This window comes from Cyprinodon tularosa, unplaced genomic scaffold, assembly GCF_016077235.1.
Source record: "Cyprinodon tularosa strain WSP-4 unplaced genomic scaffold, ASM1607723v1 ctg161, whole genome shotgun sequence".
Classification (NCBI taxonomy): Eukaryota; Metazoa; Chordata; class Actinopteri; order Cyprinodontiformes; family Cyprinodontidae; genus Cyprinodon; species Cyprinodon tularosa.
In genome coordinates, this window is record NW_024038449.1 from 390130 (window position 1) to 412287 (window position 22158).

Consider the following 22158-nt stretch of genomic DNA (forward strand, 5'->3'; position numbering starts at 1 on the left):
TACAAATTTTTACTTCTGACCCCTAAAATGGCACCAGATTAACTCAAACTTTTCATCAACATTAGTTCTCCATAGTTGTAATAATATTACAAATGCCATCAACAACCAAAGTAGTTGGTTTTGTCCATTTTAGGTGATGCTTTTATATCTTTAATCACCAACATAAATGTTTAGTTAACTTTCTTAAGTGGATCTCAAGACCCCATCCTGGTTTATTTCGGACGCTGTCGGAGGTCGCGACCCCAACTTTGGGATTTATTGGTTTATAGTCTTTTTTGGTGAATTGCAATGATTTCTTTGAATCTGAGGTTTCCTTTTTGTAACTTAAATTCAAAGAGGCCTGGATACTTGCTATTGTTTCTCTTGAAGGATTCTATGCGATGCACCCTAAGAGCGGACCTATGGAGAACCCAGGTTATAGTCTCATGAAGAAAATGAAGAGCTGTTATTAGAAAGCTGCTTTAGTTTTTCTCTTAGTTCTCTGGTAGTTTCCCTAAAGCATACACTGTGCGAATTTTTTGAAACGGGTTGAGTTTCAGCCTCATCGTGGGTCCTGCGTCGTGTAGTATACAGTTCATAACACTAGTTATCTATATATTATATTCATCTATTAGTAAGATTTTGTTTATAATGGTATTCATCTCTATACTTATTCAGTAGAAACCCATGTCGTGTATTTTTGGAACCATCATTTATCCTGCACTTCCTGCTATTGCGCTTCCTGTTAGACCTAAACATCATTTCGTTGCCCTGTACCTGTACTTGTGTAATGACAATAAAGTTGAATCTAATCTAATCTAATACAAGGGGTAACGAGGGTAACCTTGAATGGTGAGGTCGAGAGAAAATCAAAAATGTTTGAAATTCAGTCGGCCCCGTGAGGTATTCGCGGGCAAATCCTGTTGTTGAAGCAGAGCTACGAGCCGATTTACCAGAACCTAGAGCACTGCGCATGTACAAACAAGGGAGTTCTTCTTCCAGATGGACGAGTCAGCCCTGCACCATCACTCTGCGCTCAGTTCAACGTGTGGTTTTTGGATGTGCAGTGTGAGCAAGTAGATTGCATCAGAGCGTCGGTCCCAGTGTAACAACATGCATCGTGCTGTGAACTTTTAAACTCTGCAATTTAATCGTACAGTTTGAGCTGTAGCCGAGTACTGCGATTGAAAATATCGTACAGTGTATGACTGGCTTAACCAGTTTCCATTTGTCTTTAAGAGCTCAATTTTCAATTATTATAGAATGGTTTGACTGTGTCAGGTAGCTTATTTTTTATATGCACTAGTAATTTCCCTTCTCCTGACTGATAATTTTGTAGAGATAATTTGATTTTTTGTGATCTCTCTGCAACTTTGACTTTTACTAAAAGATGCAAATGTCAGAACAAGAACACATTAACTTTATTTCAGGTGTAACACATTTACAAGTAGGTAAACTAAAGAAGACTTAAATCTCAGTGTGATAGTGTCAGTGCAACATGTGCTATTCTATGAGGTGCCCCCAGGGACATAAATCAGAATTAACTTGCATATACACATATTAAATTACACTCTTCCATATAATATACTGAAAACCTCACACAAACACTAGTAAAAAGCTCTCACATAAACTAGTGAAAACATTTACCTCTTATATAATCTACTCAAAAGCTCTCATACAAAGTAGTGAGAACTGTTCATATAAACTGGTGAAAAGCTTTACCTTTCATACACACTACTAGAAAGCTTTCATATACACTATTAAAAAGCTCTCATATACACTAGAACGCTCTCATATACACTATTAGAAAGCTCTCATATACACTATTAGAACGCTCTCATATACACTATTAGAAAGCTGTCATATACACTATTAGAACACTCTCATATACACTATTAGAACGCTCTCATACACACTATTAGAAAGCTCTCATATACACTATTAGAACGCTCTCATATACACTATTAGAACGCTCTCATATACACTATTAGAAAGCTCTCATATACACTACTAGAATGCTCTCATATACACTATTAGAACGCTCTCATATACACTATTAGAACGCTCTCATATACACTATTAGAACGCTCTCATATACACTATTAGAACGCTCTCATATACACTATTAGGAAGCTCTCATATACACTATTAGAACGCTCTCATACACACTATTAGAAAGCTAAAATATATGGTCCCCCTCCTTTAATTTAGGCAAACATTGCTCAAATATCACCGAAACCAGATGGTTTGTTGTTGATGAAGAGAGGAATAAACACAGTTTAAGATTTGCAGCTAAATTAATTTGTTTCCATATTATGGAACTGCTATCAGGCACTTCCCATCATCTTATATCAGTAATAAAAAATTATAAATACAAATTTGGTATTTGGTGACTTGACTTTTATTTCTGTCAGGCTGAAGTGAAAAAACTTGGAAAGAGACTGATTCTCTTGGCGTTTAAAATAACAACACAAAACAGCATAAGAAAACCGCATTTATTTTTTTTATTTTACAATTTTGTAAACAACAGCGGCTGATTAAACTAAATGTCTCAACCTTGTATAATTTTACAACTTTTTATTTAACCAAGAAATGATCCGAAAGGCCTGGGAAATGATCAGATCCGCTTATATGGCTGCAATGCGCGGCGCGCTCCCGACACAGGTGGAACAGATTTTCACATGGGAACAGAATTTCGCACAACACCGGAAAAGGATCTCTGTTGAAGCAAAAACATAAAAAATAAAGTCGAGTAATGCCCATGCTTCTGTGAGTTGTTTAGCGGATAGCTGAGTATGAATCAATAATTTTATTTGATACAATTTCGGCCGGAGATAGCACAAAATGTACGGAGCTAGCCAGAATGACCTCCGTTTAAAACAACTTCCGGTGTAATGACGGTCCTTCCTGTTTCACTGAAACACCTTCCGTTTCAACTGAAACACCTTCCGTTTCAACTGAAATCCGCTAATAGCTTTTCAGTAGTGTGTATGAGAGCTTTCTAGTAGCGTGTATGAGAGCTTTCTAATAGTGTATATGAGAGCGTTCTAATAGTGTTTATGAGAGCGTTCTAATAGTGTTTATGAGAGCGTTCTAATAGTGTTTATGAGAGCGTTCTAATAGTGTTTATGAGAGCGTTCTAATAGTGTTTATGAGAGCGTTCTAATAGTGTATATGAGAGCGTTCTAATAGTGTATATGAGAGCTTTCTAATAGTGTATATGAGAGCGTTCTAATAGTGTTTATGAGAGCGTTCTAATAGTGTTTATGAGAGCGTTCTAATAGTGTTTATGAGAGCGTTCTAATAGTGTTTATGAGAGCGTTCTAATAGTGTATATGAGAGCGTTCTAATAGTGTATATGAGAGCTTTCTAATAGTGTATATGAGAGCGTTCTAATAGTGTTTATGAGAGCGTTCTAATAGTTTTTATGAGAGCGTTCTAATAGTGTATATGAGAGCTTTCTAGTAGCGTGTATGAGAGCTTTCTAATAGTGTGTATGAGAGCGTTCTAATAGTGTATATGAGAGCTTTCTAATAGTGTATATGAGAGCTTTCTAATAGTGTTTATGAGAGCGTTCTAATAGTGTTTATGAGAGCGTTCTAATAGTGTATATGAGAGCTTTCTAATAGTGTATATGAGAGCGTTCTAATAGTGTATATGAGAGCTTTTTAATAGTGTATATGAAAGCTTTCTAGTAGTGTGTATGAAAGGTAAAGCTTTTCACCAGTTTATATGAACAGTTCTCACTACTTTGTATGAGAGCTTTTAAGTAGATTATATAAGAGGTAAATGTTTTCACTAGTTTATGTGGGAGCTTTTTACTAGTGTTTGTGTGAGGTTTTCAGTATATTATATGGAAGAGTGTAATTTAATATGTGTATATGCAAGTTAATTCTGATTTATGTCCCTGGGGGCACCTCATACTATTCAGTGTTCTCTACAACATATGTAGTGTGGAAATATTTTAGAAATGTATGATCTTAATACAACTCAGAAATTGCTATGTAAAGTGTGGTAATTGCAATAGATTTACTGTATCTCTAGCTGCTAAGTAAAGAAGCTTTACAGAAACAGAAAGAAAAACGACTAACTTCTCCAACTTTGAAAGAACTGACCTTTACATACCGTTTAAAAAAACAAACATCACTTTTATAAAGACAGAAAACTATTTCTGCATCTCTGAATGCTGTCAAGTCAGTCAAATATGTAATTTTAGTGGCTTCTTCCTGCTCAGGCTAATCTTTTGCTAAGCTGACAGTGAGTTGGAGTGTTTTCATGAACTCTCCCTTTTTCCTAAATTCTTAAACTTCACATCGACAAGGTGATAATTTGGAGAATATGGTAATTATTTTCCCCTGTGAGACCTTTGAAGCTTCTACAAGTAACATTGGTTTGAATGAATCTTGCTCAATCTAAATGGAGATTAACATGAAAGAAGTAAATGTATCCAAATAAAATATTGTTAAGTATTTAAAAAATAGCAAAGTTGGTAAAATTCTTCTAAACGTTTTTTTTTTATATGCAATTCTATGATTTTCCAGGCGGCATAGGTCCACCGGACATGGATCTAAACATTTTTCCTGTCTCTCCTCCTTGTGTGTGTGCAGAGATTGACTCAGATGGCCTTTTGCATCCGAGGACCCTGGGAAACTGAGTCAGCTGACAGAACAGGGAGGTCTGCTGTCCATCCCTCTTTTCTGAGCTTAGGTTTGGCCAGATGCCCTTATGCATAGACTGTTCAACTCTGCAGAGAGACCAAAATAAATGAGAGACCACGTCTGCCAGAATTCAGAACTACTCACTGAAATCCACAGTAAAACTTAGCAAGTGGGAGTTAATTACAGTAGGATGAGCAACCTGCAAACCATGTTAAGTATACAGGTGCTGGTCATAAAATTAGAATATCATGAAAAAGTAGATTGATTTCAGTAATTCCATTTAAAACGTGAAACTTGTATATTATATTCATACATTACATACAAACTCATATATTTCAGATGTTTATTTTGTTTAATTTTGATGATTACAAATGACAACAAATGAAAATCTCAAATTCATCATATCAGAAAATTAGAATATTGTGAAAAGGTTCAAAATTGATGGCCCCTGGTGCCACACTCTAATCAGCTAATTAACTCAAACCACCTGCAAAAGCCTTTAAATGGTCTTTCAGTCTAGTTCTATAGGCTACACAATCATGGGGAAGACTGCTGACTTGACAGTTGTCCAAAAGACGACCATCGACACCTTGCACAAGGAGGGCAAGACACAAAAGGTCATCGCTAAAGAGGCTGGCTGTTCACAGAGCTCAGTGTCCAAGCACATTAATAGAGAGGCGAAGGGAAGGAAAAGATGTGGTCGAAAAAAGTGTACAAGCAAGAGAGATAACCGCACCCTGGAGAGGATTGTGAAACAAAACCCATTCAAAAATGTGGGGGAGATTCACAAAGAGTGGACTGCAGCTGGAGTGAGTGCTTCAAGAACCACCACACACAGACGTATGAAAGACATGGGTTTCTGCTGTCGCATTCCTTGTGTCAAGCCACTCTTGAACCACAGACAGCGTCAGAAGCGTCTTGCCTGGGCTAAAGAGAAACAGGACTGGACTGCTGGTGAGTGGTCCAAAGTCATGTTCTCTGATGAAAGTAAATTTTGCATTTCCTTTGGAAATCAAGGTCCCAGAGTCTGGAGGAAAAGAAGAGAGGCACTTCATCCACGTTGCTTGAAGTCCAGTGTAAAGTTTCCACAGTCAGTGATGGTTTGGGGTGCCATGTCATCTGCTGGTGTTGGTCCATTGTGTTTTCTGAGGTCCAGGGTCAACGCAGCCACATACCAGGAAGTTTTAGAGCACTTCATGCTTCCTGCAGCTGACCAACTTTTTGGAGATGCAGATTTCATTTTCCAACAGGACTTGGCACCTGCACACAGTGCCAAAGCTACCAGTACCTGGTTGAAGGACCATGGTATCCCTGTTCTTAATTGGCCAGCAAACTCTCCTGACCTTAACCCCATAGAAAATCTATGGGGTATTGTGAAGAAGAAGATGCAATACACCAGACCCAACAATTCAGAAGAGCTAAAAGCCACTATTAGAGCAACCTGGGCTATCATAACACCTGAGCAGTGCCACAGACTGATCGACTCCATGCCACGCCGCATTGCTGCAGTAATACAGGCCAAAGGAGGCCCAACTAAATACTGAGTGCTGTACATGCTCATACTTTTCATGTTCATACTTTTCAGTTGGTCAACATTTCTATAAATCCTTTGTTTTTATTGGTCTTCAGTAATATTCTAATTTTCTGATATGATGAATTTGAGATTTTCATTTGTTGTCATTTGTAATCATCAAAATTAAACAAAATAAACATCTGAAATATATGAGTTTGTATGTAATGTATGAATATAATATACAAGTTTCACTTTTTAAATGGAATTACTGAAATCAATCTACTTTTTCATGATATTCTAATTTTATGACCAGCACCTGTAGGTACTCAAACTTTTATTAAAAGGTATAGTGGAGGATTTTGTGAATTTTTGAAAAGACCCGCCCTCTCCACTTCAGAAAAATAATGCACATGCACAACATGTAACCGCTACCCAGAGGAAACCCCTATTATACACGTACGAGAGCGTGCACGAGCCCATTTCTCCTCGTGCACGCTTTGTTTAAAAGTTGCTGTTTGCATCGCTCATACAAGCTTACTTTCCAAAAGAAGATTTTTCAATTTTTCCACTATGTCAGACTCACCACCAGTAAGTGAAAATGCGGATGAGCATGTAGGATGGCCTTATGTAGACATATCACCAAAATGATTGACAATTAGGAGGACCACTTATTTAACCCAGAAAAGAACATCTGCACTATACCTTCAATAGGATCTAAAGCTAAAATCCAGAAGATGTATTTGAAATACAATAATTGATAAATGGTAAAATTTTGAATGGTGAAATTAATTGCATGGCAAGTATTTATCTCAGGCTGCTTAGTGTCGCAGTGGATAGCACTGCTGCCTTGCAGCAAGAAGGTTCCGGGTTTGATTCCCGGCACGGGGTCCTTCTGCATGGAGTTTGCATGCGTGGTTTCTCTCTGGGTACTCTGGCTTCCTCCCACAGTTCAAAAAACATGACTGTTATATTAATTGGCTTCTCTAGACTCTCCTTAGGTGTGAATGTTTGTGGATGGGAAATAAATCCTTAAATTTGGTGCAGAAACCTTTGCTTGCATTTACAGATATCGGATGTTTCCTGTAGTTTTTGAGCAGGTTTGCGCACAGAGCAGCAGGGATTTTAGAGCGCTCCTCCATACAGATCCTTTCCAGATCCTTCAGGTTTTAGGGCGGTAGCTCGGCAATACGGATCTTCAGAAAATCTTCTATTGCATTCAAGTATAAACAAATTAATATCAATTATAAATTATAAATCCTGTAATTAATTAGATACATTTCTTAATTGCCTGATGGTCCTAAAAAAAAATAAAAAACACTATACTAGCTTTCTAGAAATGATGAGCTACAGTAAATCATACTCTTATTGTATTTTTAAATACAGTTAACCATGGCAAAGCAGAATTTCTCTCCTGTGCTACTGTTGTTGTACTTCCTCATTTGGTTTATTATTTTTTTGGTTACTTAAAATATTCATGCTTACTTGCTTGGAGGATGACCTGGCAGGTTCATGAAGTCCATATAATTTTGATACAGAACCATTCAGTAAGAAATTACCCATAATTTACATTCAACCAAAATTAAACCCTTCTTATTTTTTTTTTAAGAAAAAAAAAATTCCTCTTATTTTCAACATTTTACCCTTGGTTTGAAATAAAATATTTTCTGCAATATTAGGTAAAGGACGATATAGTCTGTTTCAAATAAAGTGGGGCTCATCACTTTAATCAGGCTGGAACCCTTACTGAAAGAGACTAAACTCTTTACCCTCTAGCCAACACTAAGGGGCACATCATATTAATGTCATCCTAGTAGCCAGATTACATAACAACTGATCACTTATTTTTAATGGTTACCGGCTGATGGGCAGTGAGGCTAATCCTATGTCTGGGGAGAAACACGATGAGAAGAAAACAAACCTTTTTTTCTTTTTAAACCATGATCACTGTCAGATGATGGACAGTTTTATTCACTTAGAAAACCGTCTTCTGGTTAATCTAAGCTAAATTGAATGAGAACACTGGGTTGGTTCATAAAGTAGAAATGGTTACTATTGGCAATTGTCATCAATCTGGTGTCCTGATCAAGGCATTTTCAAATGTTTAGCCTCTCCAGCTAAACTTGTTGATCTAAACTGCACAGCCATTTATTTTCAATCACAGCCTTGTTTGTTATTATGTATTAAAAGGCAGTCAATATTACATAACTGATCAAACAAATGTAGTTTTTCGCCAATGATAGACATATATTTAATCAATCATAGTATTGGCTGTTGCAGTTTTCAGTATGCGACCTTACCTAGTTTGCAGCATGCTACTAAACACTGCAAGAACCTTAAGAGACATCCCCGAAAATCAAAGTAACAGTGAAAGCTGCTGAAATACCACTTGATAAACTTTATGATAGTTAAGTCAAAGTACAATTAGAACATAGAAGAAGAGTCTTTCCTGCAACATAACTGGATCCCCAATAATTTATTATAGATTGCAGTTGCTTCTCATGATTTGGATGCATAGAAAATTTTATTTATAGGGATTTATATCTACTTTTGTCACAGAACTATAGTGTTGTCAACAAAAGTAGATTTTCCATTGTTCTGAATATCAGTGGTGGGTAGGGCTGAAAAATTATTTTAATAAACGTCAACTAATTTAGTAATCCATTAAACGTTTACTGGAGTATAGAGACTCTAAGACATGCTTAGCTGACAGAGCAACCCACTCAGAGCAGCAATTATACAAAGCTTGTAAAAAAAAAAAATAAAACGTTTTGCAACTGAGATTTAAAAAAAAAAAATTTCGTCCATTAATATGCTCTAACCAGAACTCCTTCAGTGGGAGTTTTAGTTTCACCTGGTTTAATTTCGTAACAAATCTTCTTTAAGAAACCCTTTGCTATCCGATTATTAATCGATTAATTGAAAAAAATAATCAACAGAATAATCGATTTGCAAAATAATGGTGAGTTGCAACCCTAGTGGTGGGTATATTAATTTAAGCGCAATTTCATAAATATAGACCATGATGAAATTCAGCTTGCTTAGCAACAATGCTCAGGTAGGCTTTGGTGTTTTAACAATGCGAAGTTGGTACTAAGGGACCCAAGGTGGCCCCAGAGATTACCCCAGACCATCACTGCATGCTGCCACCGATTGTCTGAGACGCCAGGATTGATTCATGCTTTGAATGTAAAACTGCAAAATCAAGTTTCTTTAATGCTTTCCCTAAACTGCTTCAAATTTTGGAATGTTGTGCATTCAGAGATGGTTCTCTGCGTAAGCTGGTTGTGATAAAGGATTATTTGAGCAACTTTTGCATTGCTGTCATTTTCAACCATTCTCCTCTGTCCCTTCAAGGCTTTCTTGTACATATGATTGCTGCTCCTCAATATACATGTTCTCTTTAGATCACATACTCTACAAGTCCTAAATAGTTGCTTATAAAACTTGAAAATTCTAAACCTTGATTCACAGTTTTTTTACTACATGCAAATGCTTTAGTGCAGGCAATTGGACATGTGCGCCTACAGAAGTAGCTATAGACTATCTGTGCAGATTGCTTATCAGAGCTGTATATAAAAACAAATAAAGCTTCTCAGAGAGTCTCGTTAGTTCAGAAATAGCAATTGCAAAAGACTTGAGTTTTTTCCAACATTCCTTAAATTTGACCATCAGCTGAACAAGGAATGTTTTGTCAGGACTTTGGCTCCATATCCAGTTCTGAGAGGCTTGAGGTTCTCAATCAAATAACAAAGTGGACATGGCATCTTATTTTGGAAAGGAGGCTTCCTAACTAAATAGGATCACAAGTATACTTCTGTAAGCTTATGTAAAACTAATTTGAGGTAAATATAATATCGTAGAGTCCAATTAGACTGCATCTGTTCTAGATTTGGGAAACATCTTAAAAAGCACAGAAAAATTATGTTTTGTTTGTTTGCTTGTTTAAAATATTCTATTAAGTTCCCTAAACAATAGAATTTATCTAAAATATTTTAATTTACCATGTTTCCCTTTCCTCTATTATTTAACTTTTCACAATTACAAAACAGAAGCTATGGTTACTATAGAGTTTAGGTCATACATCATATTTAATCAATATTACTCTTTTCAGACCAACTATTTACATTCAGATACTGCTTTACTTCCCAGAAAATACTATTTATGATCCTGTATCATCAGCAAAAAAGATATTGGGATAGGGTTAAAAATGGGTAATTCTATTATACTGCTTCAATTCAATGATGCAAGAAAAGCAGCTGAGATGTAAGATTTCCAGCATGGAGCAGCTGGTTGAGGTCTGTTTGGGACACTTCCTTGACTCTGAATCACTGTCATATTTTGGGATGTGGTGCAGATGTTGGAACCAGTTTTAAATGGCCTTGTGCTGCTTTTTTTGCATCGAAATGCTGCATAACCCATCCATAAAATGTTCTGCTTGCACTTCCCAAGCATTTTATTGATGAATCCATTGTCAAACTTCTCCTTCTTACCCAAAAAAGTTACAAAACTGTTTCTCTTTAAATATCTCATGACAAAGTCATGCCAAGCATGAGACATTCTACATAATTTGATGTTACTGCAAAAATCCGAGCAGTTAGGGTTTCATTAGCCGCTCCATACCCGACTTTCCCAAAACATTTGAATTTCATTTAAGTAAGTAAGAACATTGATGTAAATAGTATTTGTTTTGCTTGCATATTAAAACTTTTTTAAACAGTTGGACCTACCAATATAATGCATAATAAATTGCACACAGATTCACAGCTTCAATGACTTCATCTTGCAGGAAATGTTGACACACTCCAGCAAAATGAGGTCTAACATTGTCCTGCATTGTGAGGAACCCAGGACAAACCCCACCAGCATATGGTCTCACAAGGACTCCAAGGATCTCTTCTCGGTACCTAATGGCAGTCATGCTAACCCTGGCGAGCACATGGAGGGCTGCGTGACCCTCCAAATAAATGCCACCAGCAGATCGCTCTCCAAGATATCTCCAGATTCTGTCACATCTGCCACATGTGCTCAGTGTGAACCTGCTTTCATCTGCAAAGAGAACAGGGCACCAGTGGCGAATTTGCGAATCGTGGTGTTCCCTGGGAAATGCTAAGCATCCTGCACAGTGTCAGGGCACAACCCCCATCCGTGGACGTTGGGTCTTCATATCATCCTCATGGTGTCAGTTTCTAACAGTTTGTGCATATATGCACAATTTGTGGCCTACTGTATGTCATCTTGCAGGGCTCTGGCAGTGCTCCTCCTTGTAAAAAGGTAAAGATATCAGTCCTGCTGCTGGGTTGTTGTCTCACCATGTCTCCTGGTGTACTGGCCTGTCTTCTGATACTGTAGCACCTCCAGCCTCTGGACATTACACTGACAGACACAGCAAACCTCTTTGCCACAGCCATCCTGTTCTCGCTGGTTCCCTCTGGGAAGAGGCTTTGCAGCATTCCATGCAAGACCAGTAGGTTCTGTAACAGTTTCCCCCACTGCCATCAGAGGGCCGGATCTATCAAAGGTTTGCGTGTATAAAAACGTGAGCTATTTCACTGCGCACGCTAAAAAATGTACAAACTGATTTATCAACAGCGTGCTAAAAGGATTTGGTCTTTAAAACGTGCTAAATAGCGCCTCTTATCCATTTAGTACTTTTTCTGCAATGAATATGAAATATGGGGCGTTTACACGTAAAAGTGCGTCTTGTGGGAGGAAAACATGTAAATATATTAATTTAGCACTCGCAAAGTGATTTATCAAACCTGAAAGCAATTTTACTAACGGTATCTGACTCTAAATTTAACACGTTTCAAAAGACGGTGCAAATGGTCTGTATGCGTAATTGTGCACACATGGCAGCGGTTATTGTCGCAAGAAGGAGACATCGAAAGGAAGCATGGAGACGCAGAGAACGCATTTTTTCACTCCGTGTGAATATTTTTGGAATGAACGAGGAAACGATCATCAAAACATATCGTTTATCCAGCATTGCCATTTTGGAGCTGTTGGGGGAACTCAGAATGGATTTGGAGCCAGCCACAAGGAGGACCCACGCAATACCAGATATCACAAAACTCCTTGCAACATTGCACTTTTTTGCATCTGGGTCATTCCAGTGTACGGTTGCAGCGAGAGCTGGGATCTCCCAATCTCGTTTTTCAGAAGTGCTGTCCGACCGGGTCGGGGTTCTCCCCCTGCGCCTGTGGAGCAACATGCCAATGCTGCGGGGATGCGTAATCTCATCCAGTCACTTCTTGTGAGCCATTTGGTATGTGCATTTTCTACAGGCCGATACAAAACACCTGTTTTTTTTTGTTTGTTTGTTTTGTTTTTTTACTGCAGTGAAGTAGAAATTCAGCCACATACCACCTTAGGGAATAAAGGTTGCCAAAGTTTTTTCTTTATATATCACTGTAAGATTTAAATTTCTTAATGCACTAGTTTGTAGAAACTACAAACTACTTTGCTGCAAACCACCAAACGCGCAAAACCATCATTTAAATAGGGCGTCTCCAACAGTTTTGCACCTGCCACCAGTTACGCAATCGCTCTTGTTAAATCACCAGCAAACCAAGGTTCAGCCCCTCGCGCAAAATTCCAGTTTGCGAGCGCAAATTACTGCACGCAAAATTGGATCTTGATAAATCCGGCCCAGACTGTTGAACTTTTGACAACCTCTTAATCAAGTCAGACATTGAGACTCTACATCACAGTGATAACATCACACCCACACTAGATGGTGAATCTTCAAAATAGAACTCAACAAGTTTATTTTTACTGCATTTTGCACCAAATATATTTATCTATTTTTGAACTGCTTTGAGCCCTCCAGATCAATCCCTTTTTGCACCATGTCTCTCCTCACTGTTTACATTTGATTACTGTTGCCCTTTTTGAATGGAAATGTTCTTTTTCCACTGCTAAGATGCTGCTCATTCACTGTCGGAAAGCTGTATAGATGAAATTTCGTTTTGTATACACTCTGTGTATAAAAAATGAGAATAAAGTTTGTCTAAATCAAAGTCCTGGATAAGCTGCAGTACCTGAGCCACTTGTGTAGACTCCGTCCCATGCTACCACAAGTGTAAAAACACCACCAACATTCAGAAGTGACCAAAACATCAGCCAGAAAGCATAGAGAAGTGGTCCCCACCTGCAGAACCATTCCTTTATTGTGTGTTTTGCTAATTGCCAATAATCTCCACCTGTTATCTATACCATTTGCATAACAGTATGCCAAATTGATTGTCAATCAGTGTTGCTTCCTAAGTGGACAATTTCATTTCACAGAAGTTTGATTTAATTTAAGTTATATTGTGTTTTTTATGTGTTCCCTTTATTTTTTTGAGCAGTATACTAAAAAAAAAAAAAAAAATTTCTCCCGGCACAACTGTCAAAACCAGTTAGGATAGAAATAAAAATATTGTTACAAATGAAAAAAAAAAACCTTGCATCACATCCATTCAAAGACGTGGAAATAAAATGTGTTGAAAAGTTCAAATCATTAAACCTTGTAAGTGCCCTCTACTAAGGTATTACTTCCTCTAAATGAGAAGTGGTAACAAGAAAGAGAATTGCAACCAATAGTCACCAAACTTCAAAACAAAGTCACTAGATAATGCAGTGTGGATGGACACATACTAAAGAGGCTTCTGCTTCAGCAGGGATCAAGAAAACCTAAAAAAGAAAAGCAGTTTTACAGCACACCTTTTTGCTGAACTGCTAAAAAAATGTAGGTGTACAGTGATAGTAAATTAGGTGTCGTTCAAAACAATGCTGTGCTGCCTGTTTTAGGAGTCCCTTTGCTGCCAAAAGCTGACTTTAGTGAATAAATAAAAGGCTTCTGCAGCCCTTGATGGATGCTGATGAGGTCATTAGATCATTTGAAAAGGATACGCTGCAACAGAGACCAATACAAAACATTCAGTGCAGGGGTACTTAAGACAAGGGTTGGGTACCAATGATTCATAGGATATGAGGTTGATGAATGATTTGTTAACTGGTAAAAAAAAAAAAAAAAACATCAATTTGATTTGAAAATCTAGCCATCTGATTAGGAGCAGCTTGTGGTCTGAAAAGCCATTTAACCATGCCGAACAGTCTGCTCCATTTGTCTATGGAAATGGAAATGTACTTACAAGTAAAACGATTAATTTGGAACACCCCTAATAATCGAGATTCCGAGTTAAACAATCAGACCATAACCAACTGCCTACTGATAGACTCTACTCCCATCAACAGTAGCTAAATTTTTCTAACTTGACTGTTTGAAACAGTTCTTTATCATGCATGCAGGATGAAAATAGTCATTTCTGTACTACTTTAACTACTTTAATTCCTTACAGCTGTAGTGGTCGTACAGAGTATAGGTGTCCACAAGCAGGAATATAAAAACACATTTAGAAGAAGATCACGTCACCCTTACTTGCAAGTTTTGAGGTTAATAGAACTGACCAATACTATCTGACATAAGTTATTTTGTTCCGAACAGATTGAATAAAGTTCATTAGATCTGTTTGGAGTTGATATGGAGCAACCTCATATGGGCATTACAACCACATGTATTCTAAAAATTCATCAGCAAAAAGGACATTAATTTTAAGAAGAGAAAAATAATGGCAACTATTTACATAGAAATGTTGACCACAACTAAAGAAGTAAAATAAAATAGACATTTTCAATTATTCATAATCAAACACAGAATCAAAAACTGGAGCCGATTATTGGTGATTTTCTTTTTAAACTAAATTTTTGAAAGAAAGTTAATGGTAAAGTACATCAGAAACACCCATTGGACTGGAGTTTCATCCATCAGCTAATCATATTATCACTGGAATGCAGTTAATTTAAGAAATAACAAAGGCCCCTTTAAATAAGATCATTATTTAAACATTTATCCTTTTACAGGACATTTCGTTTATAAAGGAGAGATAACATGTAGATCACAATGACACTGATAGGGAGGAAAAGATGGGTTTTTAAACCTCTAAAATAACACTGATCAGCATGTTTTTCCTCATAACCCCATATGATTGCATTCTTCTAACCAGCCATTGTTCAATTGTAAGTAGCAGATGATTAGCTGATAGTAGGGACTGAATAAAACATCAAACATGATGTTGATTGGTGTTTGAGATCTATTGGCAGCAACAGCTTTTTCCCCTGAACTGTGAATCAGCTTTGGGGCAAAACTGTGCTGATTAATTCAAGCTGTGCTTTAACCTTATTCCATAAAAACCAGAATATAAAAATAAATCAGGACAGAGATTGATGAAAAAAGGTTGTTTGCCTGAAATTAGCACTATGGAAGTAAAGAAACAAGGTAAAGCAACAGATATAGAAAAAAGACTAGAGTTGCTACTGATATTAATGATAAGCCTTATGAAAGAGAATTTATTTGTAATCTAAAACAAAGTTAAACACACTGGCGTTGCATAAAGACCCAAAAAATATGAAGAAGTACAACTGGTAAATGTCAGTTTGAAAAGTTGCATATATACTTTTTATAACCCCACATTAGAGAGAAGAAGTTTTAAATATTTATTCTTGTACATGTTTAATTATTGTAGCTATAGCTTATGAATGAAATGGAATTACCGATAATAAAAGAAACCTTAATATTACATAAAATGAATTGGCATTTCATAAAATCTCTGAATATGAAGAAGTACAATTGTTAACTGCTGGGGTTTTTAAGCTAAATCAGTTTGATAAGTTTAAGTAAAATATTATTAAATACTTTACATTATTTTCAAGAATTTATCTTTAGTTTTAAATGTATTTGGAGCATTTTTAATCACTTCCACTCCAATGGAAGGAGAAAATTCCCCACAAAATTTGTATGGGTATGTTTTCATGGGTTAGACTTTAAAGATTCAAAAAATTTAATTATAAACCTCTATGAAATCTTGAAACTGCATTTTAGATATTTAAATTTCTTTGTGGATTTGGCCCCTTTTGGACTAGATTCTTTCTTAAGTCAGTGGATTTAATTGATCTGGATCATGAAGAAAATGCTACAAATGTGAACTAGTGTTTACCTCACTGCACTAAACTCATATGCAGGCAAAAACTATTTCATTAATGAGCTCTAAACAGGCATCGTAAGGTGGTATGCTCTACTTTCTTTGATTTTCAAAGGTTACATATACTATCTCCTTCAGAACAACTTGGGACAGCCAGTGGTGGTATCTTGAACAGATTTTTCAAAGTGGCACTGATTTTTTTGGAAATGCAAAAAATAAATAATTGGAAAAAAAAAAAAACTAAGACAATGCCTGGTCTGCTCTAACTGCAACCTTAATCAATGCATACCGGCTTTGCTTAATTTGACATTTTAGTTAATAGGTTTAACTAATACTGTGGTACATCGATATCATTTACTCTTTTCTTGTGGCCTTCATTTCTTATAAATTTCAACACACTTCTGCTTTGCTGAAAATGTTTCTTCTCTTACTGTTCCCATTAAAAAAAAAAAAAAGTGGCTATAAGGAACAGACCTGCATCCTTCATTAGAGTCACACTAACTACAGTAAATAGGAAATCACCTAGTTCTTCCTGGTTCCCTGACAGTTTACTTTAAAAAGTAAGCTGAAACTGTGAAAAATCTTGAGTTAGATTTACTTTTGAAGGGCTGCTCTCATGAGATTTTACACATATTAATATTGTGTTTTGCATATTAAACAAAAGGCCTTTATTTGGGATTGCACTGAAGCAACATTCGTAAGGGTAACATGTTTTTCCTCATTAGGTGACAATTTGTTAATGTTGTATATCACTCTTAATAGTCAAGAAATGATGAATACCTTTGGGCTAGCCTGGCCAACCAGACAGAATTACACAGAGCATAACTGACTCTGGCCAGATCGGGTCGGACTAATCACAGTAGAGATGGTGGGATTTTCCTGTGGGTGACCCTCAGCAGCAGAATTACCCATAATGCAGCAGCACTTTTCTGCTAGCATAGCAAAAATCTGGCAACCACAACAGAGCAATCTTGCAATGAAAAATAAAAACGTAGTAGAGAGCGCACCTTACATCTTCAGATGCTTTAGGCAAAGCCAGCAGAAATCATTCAGTGGAGAGTTTCTTTGACGTCTTCACATGTTTCATGGACCACAAAATTACAAAAAAATGGAGCTTAACAACTGAGGTTTTGCATCACATCCCGCGTTACCCAATTGGTTCTAACCCGAGTAGGCTGACCCTGTTAATCAAGTCTTTGAAATCGAGGTGTATTAGCTCTTTACCAGACTAACATGCTGTGTATACCAGGCTATTTCCTAGGAATATTTCATAGGGTGTACACCTTAGTGTATCACATCTTTAGGCTTTTTGCGGCGTTTGAAATTTAGGCTCTCTGAAACGCTATTTCATGCATTTTGTCTCGATTATGGGAAGTAGTGGAAGTCTAACTAGGGGTATTTATATTTATATGAATGACAAAAATAAAAAACATAAAAACACTTTATAACAACAAAACATAATTTTATGTACAGGTTTACTTTTTGCGCATACCTGTTGCCCTTCTGAGGCTTTGTGAAGGCAAATCTGTGTATTGCATGGTTCAATATTGTGTCACAAACCTAAAAAAAAAACTAATGTTCCAGTTTAATAATGGAGAATCTATGGTATTTTCGCTTCATGCAGTTAGCCAAGCCTTGTAGCTAAAACAAGGCTTTTCTGCTGATCAAGTCCAAACAATTTCACCTCCAGCTTCTCTTGGTATGTTTGCCTTCCTCCCGCAGCTCGACCCGCACTACAACTGTGACAATGGTTCCTGTTCTCCTATACTTCTGTTTTACAGAAGAACTACTGCGTATGTAAAACTTAACGAGAGTCAATTGGCAAAGATTTTTGCACCCTGGGGCGGAAATACGTCACCAATCCGACCAAAAACAGCTTTACTTATCATTAAGGGTTAAATATTTATATTGCACATCTTAATATATATATATATTTCAAATTATTTTAATTTTATAATTTAATTTGTTTATGTTTTTTTATGTCTTAATCAAGGTCATTGGGTGGATGGGGCGGTGCCAGGCCACTGGGAAACACACACAACACTGAGCCTCACTCTTACTTTGACCCATTTTAAGGACATTAAATCAAAGTTGGATCAGCCTGTAGTAAGTTTTTCCACTATTTTTGTGTGATTCCAAATCCAGGCCTTCATTGTTTAGTACATTTGATTTCCATTGAAGATTTATGAGTGATTTTGTTGTCAGTACATTAAACTTTCTACAGAAAGTATTCAACAAGAAGAATTAGTACATTCAGATGTAAGATATAAGCAATGTACATCTCTCTCAAACTTATCCCAACATATTGGGGGCTCAAAAATGCATGTTTGAATTGTGCATAAATACATCTTTTCTCTGTTCTCTGTCCAATTTTGTAATGACATTTAATTGGCCATTTATCTGAGATGTAAATGAACATGTTATTTTAACTCATTTAAAAACTTTGCAACTATTGTGTTTTTTTGCAAATATAAACCTTTATTTGTACCCACACACCTTAATACTTACCTATGGCTGAACAAAGCGAAATTCTTAGACATTAAGCTTGTAAAATGGAAAAATCTATTTACAACTGCTTATTCTTATTTACAAGCACAAAATATATTTAATTTGAGTCTGTGTTGAGAAAAAAACAGCAGCCCTCCTTAAATGAAGATGCACTGTGCCTGGAGAGGCAGTTTCACATTCAAAAAAGGGGAAGCTGAGTAAACCCCTGAAGCTTTGGCTTAAATACCAAGCTACAGCCTGAAAGTAGACACACTGAAAGTAGCCACCTATAAAAAAAACTTCCTAAACAGATATCACCCAGGAGAAAGGTGGCCAAAAGAGCTGCAGGAAGAGTACATCACCGAAGCTGCATATGTGTGTGATTAAATGTAAAATCCTGCACTAAGCAGCATTTCCATCAAAGGATAACCTGCAGAGAGGCAAACACAATGCAAGTCCAGTTCAGAGCTACCGTTTCCAGTAATCAAAGACCCGTTTGATGTGTCGAAAACAAGCGAGAGTGAGAAGACCCTGAGGCCTAAAAGAGCAAAACTCACACAGAGCACCCCACTCCCATAAAGCAGGAAGGCTGTCTTTCTTTTCATCATTTTTACAGCCTAGTTCAGCTTCCTGCATTACCCCTGCTCAACTCATTCCCCGTTGGCAAGTTCATCCCATGACACGCACACAATTGAACTGGAGGACCCCATTGACAGCCCTGATGGTCTTCATCTTAACCTGCCACTGCTGAGTTTATGGCGGGTCGAAACTGCCAGACCTAATGACTGTTCTGCAGTCGTGCTGCGCTGAAATGCACTTTTTCAGATAAATTGCCCTTTTTACTAAATAACTTCCCCGAAATAAGTTTGTTCTAACCTTCTGGGTAATACTTTCCACTGGTTATCCAATCATTTTGTGTTAAAAGTTCCAGCATGATGGTTTTTCAGGCAGAATGCCATTCTATCATTGTCAGAAAAGCGACATGTGACCATATAATCAGCCTTACATCTCAAATCTTATGTTAAAGTCAGCAATGGATATTATATGAGTTTAAACTGTGGCAAAAAGTCAGGATGCTTAAAAAAATACAAGCTATAAAAGAAAGACCTAAACAGCAAATTTTTCATTGTTAAAATAACACTTTAAGGGCCGGATCTATCAAAGGTTTGCGTGCATAAAAACGTGAGCTATTTCACTGCGCACGCTAAAAAATGTACAAACTGATCTATCAACAGCATGCTAAAAGGATTTGGTCTTTAAAACTTGCTAAATAGCGCCTCTTATCCATTTAGTACTTTTTCTGCTATGAATATGCAATATGGGGCGTTTACATGCAAAAGTGCGTCTTGTGGGAGGAGAACATGTAAATATATTAATTTAGCACTCGCAAAGTGATTTATCAAACCTGAAAGCAATTTTTCTAACGGTATCTGACTCTATATTTAACACGTTTCAAAAGAAGGTGCAAATGGTCTGTATGCGTAATTGCGCACCCATGGCAGCGGTTATTGTCGCAAAAGGGATACATCGAAATGAAGCAAGGAGATGCAGAGAACGCATTTTTTCACTCCGTGTGAATATTTTTGGAATGAACGAGGAAACGATCATCAAAACATTTTGTTTATCCAGCATTGCCATTTTAGAGCTGCAATTCCAGTTATTTGCTCCTCACAGAGCGTCAGCTGTACTTGTTCCTCAATGCTGGTCAGAGGCATCTCATCTACTGCCCCCTCCTCTTTTGTTCGCAGATGTTTTGTTATATTCCAGTTTTTCTTTGGTTCGCCTTCTAATATCCTGGTATCTTCTTTTTACTTCATCCACTGTTCGCAAGGTTTCACCAACAGCGTTAACTTTATTACAGATTTGTTCACATATAGCATTCCTCTGTGTGACAGGCACACTTCTTTGCTGTAGCTCACTTAAATGTTTGTTGGCTTCATCCACCAATACCTCCATTTCCATGGGGTCGAATTTCCTTTTGCGCCTTCTGCTGTCCAAACTCGCCATGCCGCAAACCACAAAACGCGCAAAACCATCATTTAAATAGGGCGTCTCCAACAGTTTTGCACCTGCCACCAGTTACGCAATCGCTCTTGTTAAATCACCCGCAAACCATGGTTCAGCCCCTCGCGCAAAATTCCAGTTTGCGAGCGCAAATTACTGCACGCAAAATTGGATCTTGATAAATCCGGCCCTAAGAGTTCAATTTAACACAAATTGAGTGCATTTGGTCCCACTCTGAATTAGTGTTAAATTAACTCTACACATAGTGTATATCTTACTGTAGTTGATGTAATAACTCTAAAAGAGTCAATGTACTTTGACACTGCCTATTTAACACTGTGGAATTTACTGTGTAGATACATTAATTAAAAAACCTCCCTGCTGTGAGGATGCAGTACTAACTCATACTCTTCTTTAAATAAGTCCCTTCACAATACATTTTAAAATGAAGCCTTTTTTTCAAAAGTTACAGATAATGATTGAAAAATAATTGAACTCTATTGATCTCACATTGTAGAAATTTACTTCTATATTTAACTCATCCTCTTGGAGAGCAGTGGGGTGAGCAGTGTGGGGTTAAGGGTTTTTGCTCAGAGACCCAAAGTGGCAGTCTGTTAGCCTCGTGAGACCATCCTGATCTCGTGAGCTTTCAAGGTTTCACTCGCAAATCAGTCTGGAGACTCTCCGTTAAAGAAAATTCGGAGCCGTTCACCAAACGAACGTCCAATCAGCGTTGGCTTTGAGGCAGGTTGAGGTGTGACGCAACGAGAAGCGCGACTGGTTTCGGCAAGAGTAGCCTGGCTTGTGGTTGTGTTTTCGTTGTCGCTATGTTAGTACGTCATATGCTTCGTTGATCTGATTGGTTTATTTGGCCCACCTATCACCAACATAGGCCAATCAGCTAACCAGTATTTTCGCCCCTTCCAAAAATTACTTCAACGGAAGGTTTCCAGATGGATATGCGGAGCAAATGCATCTGGCGGAGTCAGGTTAGCAGTCTGTGGGAGTGGGGCTCGAACTCAGAACCTCAGTATTCCAAGCTCTAGGCAGATTGCTTTGTCTAAACCCCAAACTGTAGAATAAAAAAAGACTCCTGATTTAACAAGAGATTTCTGCTTTTATTATATCAACTACCAAAATCCTCTGCTCTCAATGAGATGCTTGGAAAGACTAGTGTTCAATAGCTCAGCCTCCACTTTCCACCGGACTTTGGCTTATGCCAGTAGCCTACAGGCCTGAGGGGTCAACAGCGAACACCATATCATCTGAACATTACAGTGACTGACCAAAGATTGACCAAAGCTAGCTAAGGGATCTCCACATACAATTGGAATTATTATTCTTCTCAAAAAATGTTTTGCAATTGGAGTTTCTTAATATTAAAAAGCACATATTACGCAATAAGATTTATGCACATAATTGACAGTTTATCCTGGAACCAGGATAAACTATTCAGTGTCTTTTCTTTGCCAACTGAATTGCAAAGTTGCAAACT

General features: G+C 37.3%; 1 protein-coding gene across 2 annotated transcripts in view; it reads right to left on the reverse strand.

The window, feature by feature from the left end:
- afap1l2 (actin filament associated protein 1-like 2) overlaps window positions 1-22158 on the reverse strand; it is a 73023-nt gene that overhangs the window by 46043 nt on the left and 4822 nt on the right. The window lies entirely within an intron of this gene.